This window comes from Balaenoptera acutorostrata, chromosome 7 (assembly GCF_949987535.1).
Source record: "Balaenoptera acutorostrata chromosome 7, mBalAcu1.1, whole genome shotgun sequence".
Taxonomy (NCBI): domain Eukaryota; kingdom Metazoa; phylum Chordata; class Mammalia; order Artiodactyla; family Balaenopteridae; genus Balaenoptera; species Balaenoptera acutorostrata.
In genome coordinates this window covers 75,010,734-75,023,441 of record NC_080070.1, presented here as the reverse complement: position 1 = coordinate 75,023,441, position 12,708 = coordinate 75,010,734, and the positions used below count along the sequence as shown (strand labels likewise).

Sequence of the window (12,708 nt, the reverse complement as noted above, 5' to 3'; positions counted from 1 at the left end):
TCATTATTGTCTTATTTTAAGAAATTGTCAAAACCACCACAACCTTCAGCAACCACCATCCTGATCAGTCAGCAGCCATCAACATCCAGGCAAGACCCTCCACAAGCAAAAAGATAATGACTCACTGAAGGCTCAGATGACAGCATTTTTCAGCAATAAAATATTTTTAATTAATGTATGTACATTATTTTTTTTAGATATAATGCTTTTGCATACTTAATGGTCTACAGTATAGTGTAAGCATAACTTTTATATGTACTGGGAAATGAAAAATTTCATGTGACTTGCTTTTGCAGTATTTGCTTTATTGCAGTGCTCTGGAATCAAACCCAAAATATCTCCAAGGTATGCCTGTATGTAATTTAGTAAAAGGGCCAAGAATACCCAAGTTCTGTACATGGGCTTTTCTGTTTAAAAAAAAATTAAACCCAAAGGAATTGATAGGTGCCCAGTGTAGGAGAAAAAACCCATGTCATCTGGGCAGTATTTGAGAAGTCTATCCTGTGGGGAAGCGGGGTGTAACATCCAGTTATAGGTCTAACCGACCAAACATTTCTGCACCGCCAAGTAATTCAGTCAGAAGCAGCACCTGTCTTTTTTTAACTTCAAAATCAAACACATCTCTGAGAGGCAGGATTTGTCCAAAAAGCCCTGATATCTGACTTTTGATAATGCCCATAAGTTGATTTCTACCCCAGTAAGTCTACCGCCAGATAATCTAGCCTGCAGTCCTGTTCTCAGAGAGTAATGATCTCTGGCATCAATGCTATGCTGACCTGCAAGTAGCCAAGGGTCGGCCCTGGACATATATATTAACACACATGTGCTCCCTAACAGTGGGTGCTGGGCTTTATTCTCCAGCTGTGTTCTGCTTCCTTCATTGGGGCACAGGTACCTATTCAGGACACCTCACCCCTTCTAACACCCCGTCTTAGTCCCATCAGATGTCACCAAGCATCGTGTGGCCTTGAAGTCTTCAAGAGGCATCAAACAAGTTATATCCTCTGAACTAAAGACTGGTACTAATAACATTTAATCTTTGTGTTTCCATTACCAACCTCAGGGGTTGGGCACTGTGATTATATACATTGTCCTTCACCTTAGGGCTCTGGTTCTAGATGGTTGTGGTTGAAACACTCATCAAAAGGGCCATTTTAGACCAAAATTCAGGATGCCTGAAACTGACTCCCTTCTTGAGTGTGTTTTTCAGTGTTATCGTCTTCCAGATAAATTTTCTTGAAACTTGAGCCTCATGTATCATTTCTAGAGGGTTTTCTTTTGCAAATTATGGTTCAGTTGTCTTCAATTCACCATATAAATCCAAATCAAATGCACAAAAGATAATAGAGTGATACCTTGGGAGGTATGCCTTGTACTAAGAAAGAGACCAGGTAGGTCATTTTTCTGCCAATAATTCAGTTCTGCTACAATGAGTTCTTTGTTTCCAACTAGAACAGCCAGTTCTACAGCAATTTCTGCACACCCCAAAACTTTCCTGCACTCTTTGTTTTGCTGCAATCAACGAATACCTTACACCATTAGGCGTAGCCAGCCTGACCTCCAAGCCTGACTTGAGTAGGCAATTAAAAAAGACAATGCCTAGTCTGGCACTCCGTAAGGTACTTCCTTAAGGTCCTGTAGAATTTTGAATTTTTCTTTTAATTATTTTCTTTGTTCGAACTCATAATATTCTAAAGCTCCTTCAGAGCATAGTAGTCATCCCTCATTCTATAAGATTGAAGATCTTTTCCCTACGTAGTACCTGCAACAGTTACTAGGGAATTATACTGAATATATGGCCCCCATTGAAATCAGGAAAAATGCTTGTACCTTGGAAAATGTTTGTGGTTCAATTCCAAGGATAGGACCCTGTTACCATATGTATATTTGGAACAACAGTACCTCGACTGTGGCTGTATTTTACCATCAGCATATCAACTCTTTCAATCCTAGAAGGAGGCTGGGTCCAAAATATCAAAACATCCCTGACCAAAAGCTACTGCACACCTCACATACCTAATGAGAAATATTTGGCACGTTTCTTCAGAGCTGACATATTTCTAGTCTGCTATTCTCCTGTCTTCATTACCAGCCTTTCCCATTTCCAGTCTTTCCAAACTCAGTCTCTCTCATGGACTTTAGCTTGAATTAGCCTTTGGTTGCTACTCTGGTTCCTCACTCTGTACTACCTGGGTGCTGTGATTTTTTGGGGGCAATTCTCTAGAATAATCAAACTGTACCAGTACTGATCTAGAATGGCAACAGACTCTATCTTTGACAAATGTTAACAGCGGATTAAAACAAAACAACAACAAAAATAGCTGGGAAAGAGTGTAACAACTCTCTTAAAAATAACTATAGTAATGATAGTTTGGCTCATTGATAAGGTCAGCATGAAAGATCACTTTTTAAGACTTTATATGCTGTTTTAAAATATGAACTTCTAGTACTTTGAATAACAGCATTCAAAATAAAAGTGTCTTTTAGAATCATCTTAAGAGTATATATCCAATAAGACCACTATAATTTAACACTGCAATTTTAATTTAATGATCTTATTCTTATTTCCTAAACTAATTTCCTAAAGTTAGAGAAGATAATTTTAATATATCTATTTAATATTAGTAGTTTCCTAGCAAGAATCGATCCTTGTACTTTTGTTGAAAGGTAGGACTGTTTTAATTAAATTATAAAATCCCAATGGAAATAATTTTGACTTTTATTACATTTTTCTTTCATATGTAAATTAGACTAATTTACTTGCTGTAAAAACAGAAAGGAGGTCACATTAAGACTGATATTTAAATTGGAAAATAGTCCTTTTAGTCCATAAAGGCAGTTTGACAGTATTTTTTCCACACATTCATTCACTTATAGATATTAAATATATGCCAGCTGAATAATTCAACCGAATTTGGCTAATTCATGTCAGTAAAATGTTCTTTTCTGTGACATGTTTTAAACCAATAAGGGGAAATAAAAAGTAAAACTAAATTAAAAAATGTATACACTAGACTCTCTCTATGACACTGTTTTTCAGGAAAATAGAATTTAGTGTAATCTGTATACATCTCAGAGCTTTACCAAAAAGCACCTTGACATAAAATAGTTCTCTTTATTCAGTGATCTATGGTGCATTCATTGTCTGTCACCCTCCCCCAAGTAATACTTAATGTACTAGACAAATCTGTCCCTAAATTTTTTTAGGGCGGGAGCAAGAGTACAAATGGTGGCAGGCATAACAGGATTAAATATTTAACAGTTAAAACCCAGGCTAAGAAACTATTACGTAAAATAAGTTCTGTTTTCCTACATTGATAAACATGCATTGATAATGCCCTAGAAGGCTAGGTCTGAATTTAGAATTTCAGATTCTTAAGATTCCTGGTTGGGAACTTTGCAGTGTGTGTTGTTCCTCCAGCCCTCAATCTGCCCCTCTTCTCTCTCACTTCTAGCTTTATTCTGCAAAGCAAATAGCCTATCACTTACCTGCATGGATACTCCAGCCTGCATGTCCAAGCTCTATTTATTTCCCCTCTCCTCGGGTTTGGCATGTGGGTGGCACAGTCTAAAAAAAGTAGGTTGGGGCTGCTTGGGCAGAGAATTCTAAGGATGATCTAGAAGGGAATTGAAGACTCTGGACAGGCATGCCCCATGGATTCCTTGCCTGTGGAGAGGGCTAGAGCAAGGCCCTCCAAGGCCGGGGTAGAGACTCTTCTTACCCCTGGAAGATAGTCTGTTATGAGGTTGAGAGTGCAGAGTCAAACCCACGCAGGTCTGAATTCTGGTTCTATTACTTATTAGCTAAGAGATCTTGAAGAAGTTATTCAATGACTCTTTAACTAGTTTGATTACCTATAAAATGTGAATTATCAGAGTACATACCTCAGAGGGTTGTGGGCATTAAAGGATATATTTTCCTATCATATATACAGGAGTGTGTCTGGCATACAGAAAATACCTTACAAATGCTAACTATTGTTATTCTTTTAACTCCAGAACAGTGCCTGACACAAAGCTATAGATGCTTTAAGAAAATCTGAGTGCATTATGATTAAATTGATTAGAATATCTTGTTTTTTCATTACTTTTTTTAGTATTTGGTTAAAATGACTACAAATTTCAGGTTGTATAATCTAAGTAGAAATCAATTTTAAAATACACACTGAGGGTAAAGGATCAGGATTACTTTTCATATTAATTAAAAACAATGAAAATAATCATCACAGAAATTTGAAAGCAAAACAAATTTGTAAAATGTAGATTAAAAATCTAAGTCTCTATTGTGATCTTTGCTAAAGATTTGCCTGTCAAGTCAAGAGACTGCTTTTTGGAGTGGACTTGGAATGCAGAAACAAACGTCCTTTCATGGTATTAAACCTTTTATAGTAGAACTCACATTCAAAAGAAAACTGTATTTCTTAAAGTTCAAATTCTAGTGAGGATTAGAGCTGAATAGGGCTTATTTGCTTAGCTGCCCAATTTAAAACTGATCACTATTATCCTCACCTCATTCATTGAGTCATTTACTTCAAATAATTTATTAGGGCCTATTGCATGCCAGGCATTGAAAACGCAGAATCAACAGGCACAGTTTCTCCTCTCAAGGAGGTCACAGGTTGATGTGGAGACAGGACTTCAACGAGGAGCCAGAATGTTAGGCATGGGATGTTCTGGAAGGGCTTTGCATACCGTGCAGAGGAGCCTGAAGACAATGGAAGCCATGAAGATTCTGAGTAGGGAGGTAAAGTGTGGACAAAGGTTTGATATAATGGAGACTGGTTAGGACACTCATAGATTTTTGCCAAAAGATTTGCCTCATGGAATGAAGACTATTTCAGGCTTTCTCTACTCTAGTGGCGTTGTATTAAAAGGAGCGGATAGATTCGAGAAACCATTATGGACAAAGAGTTGATGCTAAAAAACAAAAATCTCCATTTTCCTTTAGTCATCTTACCTAGAATCACCCACTTATTTATCATCTTGTCATCCCTTCACTACCTTTCAACTCTTTTCTTCCTAGCCATAAGTGAGAATTTGATGACCTTTAATAGCAAAGGGGAAAAAAACTCCTATTACTGTTAACAGCTTAGAAATCCTAGTGTATCTTTTTGCCTCCCGTTTTCAAGAAGGAGCTAAACTATAGGAAAGATTGTGAAATGTCTGATGTGTACCATAGAAAGAAAAAAATTTAAGAAATTTAATGTTTTCTTACTAGAATGACCTACTCTGACTATCCTGTATATAATAGTAGACTGTCCAGTCCCTCTCAGGTCAGTTCCCTCAGTCTGCTTTATTTTTTCTTCTTTTTACCATATATATTCACACACACACACACACACACATATATATATATACACACATGTGTATGTATGATATATGTCACATGTGATAAATTGTATATCATATATATCATGCATATATACACATGTGTATATACAAGTATTTGTCTTCTTAATTAGAACGTAAGCATCATGAGAGCAGGGACTTTGTTTTGCTCTCTGCTGTATTCTTAGTGCTTAGATAGAGCCTCTGATGTCTCAGCATTAAACTCCTTCCTGAAGAGTCACAATCTCTTGCACTGTTTGGATGGCTCCCACGGAAAAGAGTGGTGAGAAGAAAGGGCCATTCTTCCATCAATGAGGTGATGACCAGAGAATAAACCATCAGCATTTACCTGTGCATATATGGAGTAGGCTTTAAAAGAAGCATGGCCCTTGGACACTCAAAGAGATCTGGAAGTTTGCCATGAAGGAGGTGGGAACTCCAGATGTGTACATTGACACCAAGCTTAACAAAGCTGTCTGAGCCAAAGGAATAAGGAATGTCCTATACCGTATCCATATGTGGGAAACAAGGGTGAAGATTCACTAAACAAGCTCTATATGTTGATAACCTATAAACCTGTCACCACTTTCAGAAATCTATAGACAGTCCGTATAGATGTGAACTAACCGCTGCTGTCAAAGAGTTATAAAACTGAAATCACTCACACACACACACACACACACACACACACACAGAGCGAAAACTTCTGCCTGACGAAAGTACAGCAGTAGATGCCTTGAGCCTGGCATATACTGGAAATGCCATGCTCTAACTGACCAATATTGGTAGACTACTGGCTATGGCTAATCACTGTAAATATTTAACAGCTGAAAAAACACTTACTTTGTAAAAATGCACGGAGAAAAAAATAATATGAATATATTAAACAATATAGAGTATCAAGCTATATAATAGAGTGGCTCCAAATGTCTAGGAATGCTTTGAGCCCTATGTTGATCAATGGTGTGATGCCTTGTACCATGATTTTGTCCCTTTGAACACTCTAACTGAACTGGTTACCAGCTACTTAGTAGGTCAATGTCTTTCTCTTTTCCTTTCTTTCTTATAACCACAAGTCAAACACATCTGTAACACATCGGAAATCCTGTGGGAGGCAGAGTTTCACTCCAGGTTACGCCCATAAGGCCACGTGTCCTCTCGCCCTTTCTTACTCCCATATGAAAACAACCATAGTGAGGTGTATATGAGGTTGAGAGTATTTGCCTCCACAGGAGGTATGTTTTCACCATGCCCCGATTCACAAATCTTTATCCTCCTCTCTGCAGTTACTCTGTGAGGGTAACAGCATTACATGGCATAGCCCAGCAATCTCCAGGGAAGGAGGTCCAAACTCTGTTCCTAGGATTCCATGCTCTCACATGCATGTTACCTATGGCCATTGTTTCCTTGCCTCCTGGACAACCCTGAAACACCCAGATTTCCACCACAATTCACCTTTGCACACCAACAATTGAGAAAGGGGATGAATGAAAGGCCTTTTTCCAAATATGCCATGGGCGTCCTCATGAAGGTCCTCTATCTGACAGTCACACTGAATGTATAACTTAAACATCTAGAAACGTTTTAAATCAAGTATGAGGCAGCATAACTGAGTTCAAATCCCATCTTTTCTACTTACTAGCTAGGTGATTTTCAGTGAGTTACTTATCTCCTCTGTGCTTCAGTTTCCTCATTTCTATAACAGGAATAACAATTCTACCTCTCTCATAGTGTTAGTATGAAGGTTAAATTAATGTGGTAAATCATTTATATCAGTGCATGGCACAGAGAGAGAGCTACCCAGTTGTTTGTGAAATTACATGAGCATTGCACTTTCTTTCCACTACATATAGAAGCCATACTTATATGACATCTTTAGGATACAACTGGAAAAGTTACATTTTTAGAGATTAGCAATTAGGTCACCTACTTAAGAAGCTCAGTATTTAATTGTTCAATTTAATAAAATGCAATATGCATAAGAATAAAATATTTTTTCTATGGCTTCTTTTATAATCAATAAATAGCTTACAGAATACATTTCATATATAACTGGAGAAGATACATAGGGCTAACAGTCCTCATGCTGGCAAAACTCCTCTAAATGTGTAGACTTGGGCTGCAACAGGGACTAGAGTTTTGAGGACCAAGAAGGACTGAGCATAAACAATACAGGGTTGGTTATGAATGTTGTCAGGTCATTCAATGAACATATAAAAAGACTATTTCCTTATGTCAGTTTGGTAAGGTAAGATTCAATAATATCAAAAATAACATAATTTTTATATAAGTTACTCACTGAGACCTATCAAACCAGTGAAAAGACATCATTTAAATGACTGAGAATGCTATACAACAGGCACTTTCAAGGAGGATGCTTTGAGCATCTTTGCTTAATAAGTACAAACAAGAGAAAGACTATATCACAAGGCAAACAGTTTATTACGTTTTAAGAAAACTGGATGGTCTCTGCATATCAGGCCCCATTTATTAAAGTTTAAAGAACTTTAGATAAAAACTGTACCCTCTGAGATCCATCTAGTGATCAATAGAATGGCCCTGGGGGAGGGGAGTGGTGAACAAAGTGAAAATTTAACATAAACTATACCTGGATAAATCTAATTTAACAGGTGGGGCAGAAAAGGCTGTTAAACAACACAGACCAGATTATCTCAAATACTTTATTTGCTTCAAGGAAGGTTCATTCAAAATGGAGTACAGGAAAATTGAAAAGGCAATATATTGTTGCTATATCATGTTATTTCTTATGTCTCATAAAAATATCAAATTGGAATGAAAACTGATTATCTTGTTAACTGTCTATATTAAATCCTATTCAACAGTGTACCTTTCTCTTCTAAACTATATCCTCTGGCTTCCCTTGTTTTATTAAAGTTATTAACTAATTTTGTTTTCAGTCCAATCAAGGCTTAATTAGCTTAATAGGTATATATATTCATGAATAAATAATATATCTTTAAGACTTAAACATACATTTTAAAAAATTATCAGCTGGTTAATATTATTCTAAGAACTTTTTCTACCTGGTCAGTCCTCTTATTCTTCAGAGTGCTATATATGGTTCTACCACTTGAAGATATCCTATACTTAAAAAAAAAAAGTTATGGTATTAATTCAACTTTTATCAAATCTGTGTAGACAAAAGAAAATCACAGCAAAATCAGCTTTTTAGGCAACTGAGGTGGTGAACTGACCATGGAATGTGGGAGAAACAGAGAAATCAAGGGTGCTGCCAAAGTGTTATCCCAAACTACTAGAAGACTGACATCGCTTACTGAGATGAAGAAGAGTGTGAAAGGAGCAAACCTGAGGGAGAAAATTGGAAGTTTGGTTTTGACTATGTTAGGGTTAACTTTGCCTTTAGACATACAGTGGAGATGTTGAATAGGCAGTTTGCTAGACCCTCTGGAAATGAGATAAGAGGGCAGGACTGGAGCTGTCAGCATAGAAATGGTATTTAATACCCGAGACCTGATCAGTCCACCTGAGACCCAGTATATATCTAGAAGAGAACATCTGAGGGCTGAATCCTGGGCCACTCCTATATTTGGAGGTTGGGACATGAGAAAGAACCAACATCAGGGATGGAGAAGGAGCTTAAACCAAAAGAATGGGGGTCCAGGAAGCCAAGGAAAGAAGTGTTTCAAAGGTGGGAGTGATCAACAGTGTCAACTCGCTGACAGATGGTAGGTCAAGAAGGATGAAGACTATGAACTGACCATCGGATTTGACAATAGGAAGGTCACTGTGATCTTAACAGAGTGGTGTAACTTCAGGGATGATAAAGAAAGCCTGAGCAATGGATTAAAAGAGAAGGTGAGGAGAATTGGAGACAGCAAGTATGGACAATTCTTTCAAGAATTTTTGCTACAAAGGAGACAGAAATAGAAGATGAGAGCTATTACAGCATGTATGGATATGCATATGCTGTAAATGATCTAGTAGAGAGGAGAAAAATGATGATTCAAGAGACGAGGAACAGTCCTTAAAACTGAAACTCAAACAAGATATACCTGCTGTGATTCCACTGAAATAAAGTAATTACATTTGTCTGTATTTTTTCTTTTTCACATGCATGCATACTTTTAAAAAAATATTTTTAATGGAGCTATATAATAGAACCACTGAGAAGCAAATACTTGAAACTGTCTTTGCCTTTGCTTGCCTCCCTCACTTCCGCATTCCTCCCTTTAAAGATAGTGGACGTTCTTGTGGCCCTAAATTTTAGCTAAAAAAATTTGTGTTGTGGGGATTAATGAAGCATGCTTCTCCTCTAGTAGTATTTTGATTTACTGATATATTTTAGGACAAAATGATATGAGACATTTGCTTCAAAGTAGTCTTGTTGGGGGAAGGAAATGAAATGCGTGGGGGAAGACATGAAAGAAGCTGGGCTTCAGCTGATAGTTGATGAAGCTGGGTGATGGGTCTGTGGTGATTCCTTACACGATTCTTTCTTCTTCTGTGTGTGTTTGAAAATGTCCGTAATATAAAGTTAAAAATTAGAAGAAACATAGTGTCAATACCATGCTTAATCCAAAGAAATCCATTAAATGGTGAAAATTTTGATAATTTGGTAACAGGTGAAAGAACTGTTTGGGGGCACAGGAGTTTTTATGGCATTTTTCAAATCATATCACCTACTTTGCTGGTATGATTTGAAAATATACAGCACAAACATAGCCTTCTCATATACAGTACAAGCTTTTTTATCGGAAAGTATCTCAGTTGCTTTAAGATAGAATTAATTTGGATGCTAATTGTGCAAATAATTTAGAAAACTGGATTTTTAAAAATGAAGCGTTGGTTCTCTTAAATATCCTCTCACTTTAGGTAAGCATAAAGAATTCTGAAACTTATTCTATAAAACATGTTCTGAGGTAATATACTACACTTACAAAACAATGCTAATCCAGTTGATTGTTATGTAAAAGAATAAATAGTTGATTATGCACAGAAGGTGAAATTTCAGCGCAATAGTTACCACTTTCCAAAAAGAAATGGTAGTTTCTGAAATTTGTCACTCTTATATTGCTATATAAAAATTTAGGTTAAAAAGATTTTTAGCCTTTCAAAGCTAGCAAATGTAGAAACAGCAGTGTTACTACATTAACTCTTCAAATATTAACCATTAGGTATTCTCTAGTGTTTTCCAGTTACTCACTAACCAATTTATAGTGTTATTGTTTCTCTGATTGTCGGTAATTTCCACCAAGGAAAGTTGAAAAAGAAACTCCAATAATTTTTTTTTCTAGATCAGAATAATGTTCAGATTTTATTAATAACATCCCCCTTTCTCACTATATATTTGTTATTAAAAGTCCACTATGTATTTGGGACCTGTAAATTCTACTTCAAAAATTAAACCCAAAGTTGTGCCGTTTATGGTTTCTTTTGTATGGCTTTATTGCCCTCAACATATCCTTGGTGTAAACTACTGAGCAAGGGAACAAGATTTCCTTTGTAACTGATACCTAAATTTCTATTCTGCTTTAAGCATCTAATTTGTACTGTGAAGACATATAATTTGAGACTTGTAGCTATATCACAAAAGTACAACAGTTTATGCTGATCTCTAATTTTCTGAGTTGTACTGGCTATAATTTAAATTTTTTGCATGTTTTTAACTGCAGTGCAAACCAGTATACATCAGAAATCTTTGTATATTGACAGAGACTGGGAAAAGGATGCCTTGTTCTGATTTCAGATAAGCATTCCCTTTTCACAACTGCAGGTGCAAGAGAGCTCATTCATAGTATTTGCTTCAAATCAGCTACAGTCACTGGATGGAAATACAATGCTATTACACGACAACTTGACTAATCTTTACAAACGCAATGAATATTTTTAAAAAACTCACAATTACTAGCAAAATCTGGGGGCAAGTAGCACTTTTTCTTTTGCCTAAGTATTGGGAACAAAATATACCCTGTTGACACAAGTTTTGGTCATCTTACTAGTGTATGTGCGTGTGTATGTATTTACTAAATCCGGAAAAATACTTTGTCACTTATTAACACAGGATGGAGTTATGCTCAGTGGTTTCACTTAACCGATAATTGATAATGTTACTTTTTCCTTTGCCTTAAGTTTCACTTATTTTAAAATCAACTTATAAGCCAAAAAACAGCCACAAGATAAAAATTAGCTCTAACTGCTCTCATTTCACACAGTTGGATAAATCTTCTTTTGAAACAAATATTAGACAGCTGTGTATGCAACCAATAAGTGAAGCTAGCATGTTTCCATTATAAACCCTTATTTATAAGGCTATGACTTGATGGTTTTAATTAGCTTCAGGCAGAAATTTGGCTCGTCAATTCAAAGCATAGGAGAACATTTTAATCTACAGAACAATTACAACTCTCCTTCAACAGGAGAGGCCAGAGAAAGGCTCTAATAGAATTTAAGTCTCAATGACCAAACACAGATAAAGTAAACATGTTCCAAAAAGTATGGCAATAATCATTGCATTGGCAAAAATAAATATTTGGCCTACATTTAATACCAATAAGAACTCATCCTAAATTCATGATTATTATTATCACTTACTTTATGTCTTACTGTTTGCTAACAATCCAGTACTGCTACCTTAAATTTGCATCTAATTCAGAAGTGCCAAAGCACCTTTTCATACACTATTTGACTTGAGCTTCTCTTTGTGATTTGTAAAATGAGGGGACAATATCCTTTATAAAGAAGTATCCTCTCCAAATCAGGTAGTTGTGACAAAAGTGGCTTGCCTGGACTGATAGTTGTCAATCCTGCTCTTGGGTTCTGTCTCAGGGTCTTGGTCTCAAGGATTGATCTCACTGAGGGATCAGTTAGCTAGGAATTGTTTCTTGAGCTGAAAAAACAGTGACTTAAAGCAAATATATTCTTCATATACGTTTAAGTCATTCAGGCTGAGCACTATGGTAGAGGAAACTTGTGTGCAGCTATCCTTTCTTTCATGGACTCAAAAACAGAACCCTCACTCTCATTATACCAATTTATCCTCAGGCTTGAATCAAATGCAAGTTAGCGGTTAGTGGACCCACATACTAGAAAGATGGGGAGCATCTTCAAGGATGCCTTCAAGGAGGATGCCTTCAAGGACGGGGCAGAACCCCTAAACGGGCTTCTGTAAATACGGCCCACCACCCTCCCAAACTTCCATTCTATTAACTGCCTCCCTCAGCAACACACAGGGTCTCCTCAGGTAATCAGTTATTGCTGTCCCTCTAGGGAGGAAACGCTTGACACCTGGCCTCCCTCGGGCCACCTGCAATGGAGAACGGCGCCACACACCCACCCTTCTGAAGTTCTCCGCAGATGGAGGCTGTCACCGGGCCGCTTACCTGGCCGGGATGCTCTTCG

At 37.0% G+C, this 12,708-nt stretch overlaps 2 protein-coding genes across 4 annotated transcripts in view; one reads left to right on the top strand and one right to left on the bottom strand.

Moving 5' to 3' along the window:
• MACC1 (MET transcriptional regulator MACC1) overlaps window positions 1–12,708 on the top strand; it is a 265,107-nt gene that overhangs the window by 38,366 nt on the left and 214,033 nt on the right.
• ITGB8 (integrin subunit beta 8) overlaps window positions 1–12,708 on the bottom strand; it is a 96,441-nt gene that overhangs the window by 82,403 nt on the left and 1,330 nt on the right. The window lies entirely within an intron of this gene.